Source organism: Macaca fascicularis, chromosome 3 (assembly GCF_037993035.2).
Source record: "Macaca fascicularis isolate 582-1 chromosome 3, T2T-MFA8v1.1".
Classification (NCBI taxonomy): Eukaryota; Metazoa; Chordata; class Mammalia; order Primates; family Cercopithecidae; genus Macaca; species Macaca fascicularis.
This window is the reverse complement of record NC_088377.1, coordinates 154,032,667-154,040,451: the sequence shown is the minus strand read 5'-3', so window position 1 is coordinate 154,040,451 and position 7,785 is coordinate 154,032,667. Positions and strand designations below refer to the sequence as shown.

The 7,785-nt window shown below is 43.7% G+C and overlaps 1 pseudogene; it reads right to left on the bottom strand.

The window, feature by feature from the left end:
* Nucleotides 1–312: 312 nt before the first annotated feature.
* LOC102143632 (nucleophosmin pseudogene) lies at nt 313–2,223 on the bottom strand (annotated as a pseudogene).
* Nucleotides 2,224–7,785: the final 5,562 nt, after the last annotated feature.

Genomic DNA, 7,785 nt, shown 5'->3' with positions numbered 1-7,785 from the left:
TGTTTTTTTTGTTTTGTTTTGTTTTTTGAGATGGAGTCTCACTCTGTCGCCCAGGCAGAGTGCAGTGGCGCAATCTCGGCTCACTGCAAGCTCCACCTCCCGGGTTCACGCCACTCTCCTGCCTCAGCCTCCCGAGTAGCTGGGACTACAGGCGCCCGCCACCACACCTGGCTAATTTTTTGTATTTTTTAATAGAGACGGGGTTTCACCATGTTATCCAGAATGGGCTCGATCTTCTGACCTCATGATCCATTCGCCTCAGCCTCCCAAAGTGCTGGGATTACAGGCGTGAGCCACCACGCCCGGTCTTGACCTTTTGATCTGAGTGTTGGTGGTTTTAAGTCTTTTCCATTCTAGTTTTATTTTTGTGCATTTTTGGCTGGTATATCTTATACAGATTTTTTCACTGGAGCTTTTTCTTCAGTTTCCTCATCATCTTCATCATGATCATCATCGTCTTCACAGCAGGATTTACTTTTTTCCATGAAACCCTGCTACCACCTGCAGGAGCAGATCACTTTCCAGATATACTTAAGAGTTTCACATCCTCCTCCTCCTCATCTTCTGACTCTGCGTCTTCCTCCACAGCTACTAAGTGCTGTCCACTAATATGCACTGGCCCTAAACCACACTTCAATTGTAAGACCATAGGTAGTGGTATTTCAAAGTCCCCAAGGGAAACTGTTACCTGTACAGACATTTTCAAAGTTGCCACTGTTACTTTAATTGGACTACCTTTGTAATTCATTGCTTCTGCTTCAACAATGTGCAATTCATATTTTGCACCAGCCCCTAAACTGATGGTTCTTAAAGATAACTGGAGCTCATTTTCATCATCATTCACCTTAAAGTGATCATCTTTGTTGGTCTTTGGTTCACAATTGAAAAGATAGTTCTGGGGCCTCAAGGGACTCATATCCCTGTTCATCGAATCCTCCATGGAGTGGCGGCATGCACTTAAGTGGGAGAGAAGGCAAACAGAGATAAATGACTACTGCTCCAGGGAACAGCCCCGCAGAACAGAATCACACCCAACACATACATTCTTATACACTTTTTTTTTTTTTTTTTTGCAGAAATAACAACTATTGCTGATGGATTTGATGACAACCCAGATGGTGGGTGGTGATGCCATTTCCTGAGTAGGGAAAACCGGGAGAGGAATCAGAGTGGGTCGGAGGAATTATTAACAAGAGTTCAGTTCAGGACTCATTCAGTTTGAGATGAAAATGCTAAGTACGCAGTGGATGCACTATGTGGGGTTCAGAGGAGAGATTGCAGGAGATGTCAAATGGAGCATCATCAGCATTTAAAGTCATGGCCCCAGATGAGCTCCCTATGAGGAGAGGGTAGACGGAAAACAGAAAGCAGCCTAGAACTGAGCCCATGGAACCCTAGTTTTGTGGCTGGACTGAGGAAGCGGAAGAATAAGGAAACTAAGCTTTATGTTGAATTCAGTTGAATTTCATAGAATTGTGTCTCTCCAATTATAGTCCTTGGTTTACCCTAAGGGAAAGGGTTTTATGATCAAATTATATGGGATATCTCTCATATACCGCTCCCTCTGGGAGTTTCAGAGGACCAGAGCAATACTTAACGATGAAAGATTCTGAGATGTCCTTAAAGGAAAAAGTTAAATTTTAAAAGAGCATTTCTTTAAGTCAGGGGTTCTTGGAATGTGATCCCCAAACCAGCGGTATGAGTATCACCTGAGAACTTGTGAGGAATGTTCATCCTCAGCTCCCCGCAGACTTACAGAATCAGAAGCTCTAAAAGTGAGACCCTGCAATCTGTGTTATAATGACCTGCCACAGTGACTCTGATGTGTGATTCAAAGACCACAGTCCCAAACATTTGGCCATTTTTATTTTGTTGACAAATAAGCACTTTCCAAAATGTCCTAGTTGGAAAATATTGTTACTGCAGACCCCAGTTTTAAGATCTTTAGTTTAACAAACTTTAAAGTGCAGAATCACTATTAAGAATTAAGTTCACAGCTGGGCACAGTGGCTCACACCTATAATCCTAGCACTTTGGGAGGCTGAGTTGGGCGGGTCACCTGAGGTCAGGAGGAGTTTGGAACCAGCCTGGCCAACATGGTGAAACCCCCATCTCTACTAAAGACACAAAAATTAGCTGGGTGTGGTGGCCCATACCTGCAGTCCCAGCTACTTGAGAGGCTGAGGTGGGAAGATCGCTTGAATCCAGGAGGCAGAGGTTGCAGTGAGCCAAGATTGTACCACTGCACTCAAGCCTGGGCAAAAAAGCAAGACTCCATCTAAAAAACAAACAAAAAGAGAATTAAATTTACTATCTCACTTTTTCTATATTTGTTGCTAAATCATCATGCCCCAAAATATTTCTATCCATTAAAAAGTGGCTTTTTGCCAACAAACTACACTTGGTTATGTGCCAGTCTATGATATATTTTAAAATATGTTTTATTTCGTTGTTGCTTTTTTTTGAGATGGAGCCTTGCTCTGTCACTCAGGCTGGAGTGCAGTGGCATAATCTCGGCTAACTGCAACCTCTGCCTCCTGGGTTCAAGTGATTCTCATGCCTCAGCCTCTCCAGTAGTTGGAATTACAGGTGCAAATCACCATACCCAGTTAATTTTTGTATTTTTTAGTAGAGACGGGATTTCACCATGTTGCCCAGGCTGGTCTCGAACTCCTGACCTCTAGTGATCCGCTAGTCTCAGCCTCCCAAAGTGCTGGGATTACAGATGTGAGCCACCATGACCAGCTTCAAATATGTTTTTAAATTTTACAAATAGAGTGATCTCTTTTGCCTTCCTAAACAGATCAAATTATCTACACCTGTACTATCTAATAAGTTAGCCCCTGACTATATGTGGCTATTTACATTTAAATTGCCTAAACAAAATGTTAACAGTTTCTCAATCACACTATCCACATTTCAAGTGCTTGATAGCCACATGTAGCTCACAGTTACCACATCAGCAGTGGATATCTAGAAGATTCATTGAACAGCACTGATTTAGATTATGAAGAGTTCCTCGCTTTTGTTGCCAATGAATCCCTCATAGCCAGCATTTTTTAGAAGAAAGCAATTGTGATACGTGAGTGTGATCCTCGTTTTTCCAGAGGACATCAGTCTTGATGGAGAAGATTAGGGAGGGGCAATGAAAAACTCAGCTAAGAAAATCAGTGGTCGGTCGGGTGTGGTGACCCACGGCTGTAATCCCAGCGCTTTAGGAGGCTGAGGTGGGCAGATCACCTGAGGTCAGGAGTTTGAGACCAGCCTGCCAACATGGTAAAACCCCATCTCTACTCAAAATACAAAAATTAGCTGGGCGTGGTGGTGGGTGCCTGCAATCCCAGCTACTTGGGAGGCTGAGGCAGGAGAATCGCCTCAATCCAGGAGACAGAGGTTGCAGTGAACCAAGATTGTGCCACTGCACTCCAGTCTGGGCAACAGAGCGAGACTCCATCTTAAAAAAAAAAAAAAACAGGAAAAGAAAAGAAAGAAAATCAGTAGTCTGGAACTTTAAGCTCAAACGTCTCCCTTATTTTTCTACAGAGTCTTAGGTATCTCATGCTCCAACCCCATTGAAGATCCCCTCCTGTTGCCCTTGAAATCCGCTCCTCTCACCACATAACAGCCTGGTCCAGCCATCACCCCTTTACCACCACTGCTGCTGCTGGTGTCAATTCTCACTGTCATGGTCATTCTCACCACATATTCTGGCCATTCAGCATCTTTGAAACCCCCTTTTCTGCACTTGGGCACTCCCACTTTATGAATCCATGCTTTCTTAAACTAGATGCCTTCCCCTTGCTAGTCTCCCTTGCAGTCTATGTAGAAGCCTTTGACCTAGGCTCCACCAGTCAGGTGCATCCATGGGAGATTTCAATTTGGGAGAAAGCAATACAATTAAAAGGCACCACCCAGGCACTATGTGATAGCATGCCGGTGAGGATGGCAGAGGGTGGCCACAGACATTCTGCTTTCAGCGGGAGCAGCAGCAACAGTCTGGAGGTAGTGTCCCATGCTCAATGTCAGCAAGGCAAATCCCTGTCCTGGCTCAGCATGGCAGGAGGATCGCCACCAGAACAACCCACTGATGTGACTTGCATCTTATTCCTGGCTATAAAACATCCAAAGCCCCATTCTGTGGCTTCTTGGAAATTCTGTGAGCTATCTTTTAATATGTTCCTTTTCAGCTCAAATTAGCAAGAGTGGGTTCTGTTGCTTGTAAATAGCATCCATAGCAGAAATTCCTACCCAAGTTGGAACGAGTTCTCTTTATAGCATTTACCCACACACATTGATTATATGGCTTGTGTTAGACTCTCTGCCAGGGACTGGAGATACAAACATATAGGGGAATTGTTCTCAAGGGGCTTAAAATTCAGGCAAAGAAACAGATCAGGACAACAATAAGGACTTTAAAATACTGTTGGTGGTCGTGACAGAAATACAAATGTGGCATCGTGGAGACCCAAAGGACAGGAAGGAGGAAAGCAAACAGGGGAAGTCTTTAAGGAGAAGATGGCTCTTGAACTGAGTTGTCCAAGATAAACAGGTGTTTGACAGGCAGACAATAGGACAAAGGAAAGGAAAAAGCACGCAACAGGGGGAGCAGGCTGCTTCAGTCTTCCTTGTTCTGGAAGCAATGGTCAAAGCCTGTGGTCAGATGGGGACAGGTAGGAGTCCAGGCAGCAAACAAGGCCAGAGAAACCATGAAAACAATAGTGTCATTTGAGTGCCTACTGCTTACATTGTTCTAACCATTTTACATTGTATTAACTCATTCATGCCTCATTACAACACTAGGAAGTGGATGACTCTATCAGCCTTACATTATAAAATACTAAGGCAGGCTGGGTGTGGTGGCTCATACCTGTAATCTCAGCAGTTTGGGAAACTGAGGCAGGTGGATCACCTGAGGCCAGGAGTTTGAGACCAGCTTGGCCAACATGGTGAAACCCCATCTCTACTAAAAATACAAAAATCAGCCAGGTGTGGTGGCGGGTACCTGTAGTCCCAGCTACTCTGGGAGCTGAGGCAAGAGAATCTCTTGAACCCAGGAGGCAGAGGTTGCAATGAGCCAAGATTGTGCCACTGCACTCCAGTCTGGGCAACAGAGCAAGACTCCATCTCAGAAAACATAAAATAAAAAATAAAACACTAAGGCAGAAAGGAGACTTGCCCAGGTTACACACACCTAGGGGGCAGCAAGAAGGAAGGTTTTACCCCATGATACAGCTCTAGAGTCCATACTTTTAACCACCCATGCTACTACAGCCAGCCGGGAGCCCATGCAGGGCATCTTTATATTCCATTCTAAGGAGCTTGGACTTGACCTTCTAGCAGTGCTAAAAGGTTTTTTTGTTTGTTTGTCTGTTTAACTTTTAAGTTCAGAAATACATGTGCGAGTCTGTTGTATAAATTCTGTGCCACAGGGTTTTGGTGTGCAGATTATTTTGTCACCCAGGTAATAAGCATAGTACCCAACAAGCAGTTTTTCGATCCTCACCCTCTTCCCATCCTCCACCCTCAAACTGGTATCTGTTGTTCCCTTATGTCCATGTGTACTCAATGTTTAGTTCCCACTTATAAGTAAGAACGTGTGGTATTTGGTTTTCTGTTCCTGTGTTAGCTTGCTAAGGATAGTGGTCTCCAGCTCTATCCATGTTGCTGCAAAGGACATGATCTTGCTCTTTCGTATAGTTTCATAGTATTCCTTGGTGTATATGTACCACCTTTTCTGTGTCCAGTCTACCATTGATGGGCATTTAGGTTAATTCCTTGTCTTTGCTATTATGTAGAGTACACTAAAAGCTTTTAAGTAGGTGAGTGGGATGATCAGACTTGTGTTTTAGGAAAAACAAGGTATTTACAGAACAAGGCAGCCTGAGTATGGGTAGCTAAGCAGAAAGACCTGACTCCACTTCCCACAATGCACACACACACATCCCTCCTCCTGGAGCCTGCCATACAAACCAGGACAAAAAGGCAAGCTTTTGGGAAAGGGATTCAAAACCAAGGAAGAAACAGCAATTCTTAGCAGAATATCTCACAATAGGCTTGGGGCACAACCATGGTTCCTGACTTAGCAGCTTTGTGACCCTAGGCAAATTATTAGGTTGGTGCAAATTAACTGTGACTTTTGCCATTGAAAGTAATGGCAAAAAAATGCAATTTTGCACCAACCTAATACTTCACTGATTTAAGCTTCATTTTTTTCTGTGAAAGTGGAGAAACAGAATGAAAATTCCTATTCCAAAACTCTGGGAGAAGGTCACACGTGTTTTCAGAATTCAGATTTCTGGATGATAGAACAGTAACATGTTGTATATACCATGTATTATGTAACACACCCAGCGAGCTCTGATGCATTCCTCTGTAATCAAATTCATTAACATTTCTGCAGCAAAACATACATATTCACAAGTGGGATAAATCAAAACTAGAAAAAGTCTCACATAAGTTCTAGTTAAGTTTTTCTGTCAAAAGATTTCAGGTCAGGCTCATTTCACATTCAAATGAATTATGAAAAGCTTGAGGCTTTCAAAGATTTTTGGGTTTCCAAATGTGAATCAGGGATTGTGCCCCTCTTTCTATACTATATTGCTTTAGAGCTGTTGTAAGAATTAGGTGAGATAATGCATGTAAAGCACTTAGGTTCTGCTATCCCTCCCAACTGTCAACGAATGTGACCCAGGATCCCAGCTACAGAGCCCACGTGCCTCAACTCTGCCATTTCAAAAAGTTCAAACTGGAGCCGTTTTCATCCCCTCTTTTCACTGTGGGTTCTAATCTTTACTGCCTGTGAGCCCTACCACCAATCATAATGCTTTCTCCCTCATTTTTCTTGAAAATTCTAGCAAGTTTTCATGCAGTCGGGCCCCTCATGAAGTCCCCAAGTTCCTAAGGTGAGTGCTATAGACCAGCCCACCCCACATGCCTTGATGCACTGGCCTGTCCGCAGGACCATTCCTGGGAGGTGTGGAGCTGTGAGGGAACTTCCTTGCATCCATGATATTTTTGAAAGCAAAATGTTGTTAAAACTAGGAAAAGTGATCATTACATTTTACTAAATATGGGAAAGACATAGCAAGGGAATCACACAGAACTTCAGCCAGGCAATGGTCAGCAAGGAAACGTTTATTGACTGTGTTTCAGGCATGATGCTGCTAGGCCACCTGCCCCACCCTTAAGGACAGCAAAATTTCTATCCCTTCTTCTCCAACCCTCCACTATACTCCTTTATCTCTATCAGAGCTTCGCTGAAATCAGTATCACTGTCATCCTCATCATCCTTCCATGAATACAGTGCTTTAAAACTTACTTAGGACTCACACACACATCACCTTGTTCCTGCCTCACAGCTGCATGGGTTGTTATGATTAAACCTGTTTCACAGGTGAAAAAACTGGAGCTTTTGGAGTCTGAAAGTTGTTACCCATGTCTTTATCTTTCTCTTCTATGGGACACTGCCTCCTAAGCAGGCAATTTTCATGAAATGCTGCTTGCTCCAGCAGAGACCCTGGAGACAAAAACATCAAGCAATCCTGAGTAATGCATATCACACCCACAGACTAAGCCATCAGTTCCATTTCATGTGTTTGACTGGACCAACTCAGGAGGCTTCCCTGGACTGGCCATTAGGCCTAGGGTGTAGAATGATCACAGTTCACCTGTCTGCAAAGAGAAGGAGAGCTCCTGAGTGTTGACATTTCCATCTTCATTACCAAGAACAGTACCTCCCACACCCTGACTGACCATCAGATTTACCCTGGGAAATGTTTTAAACTC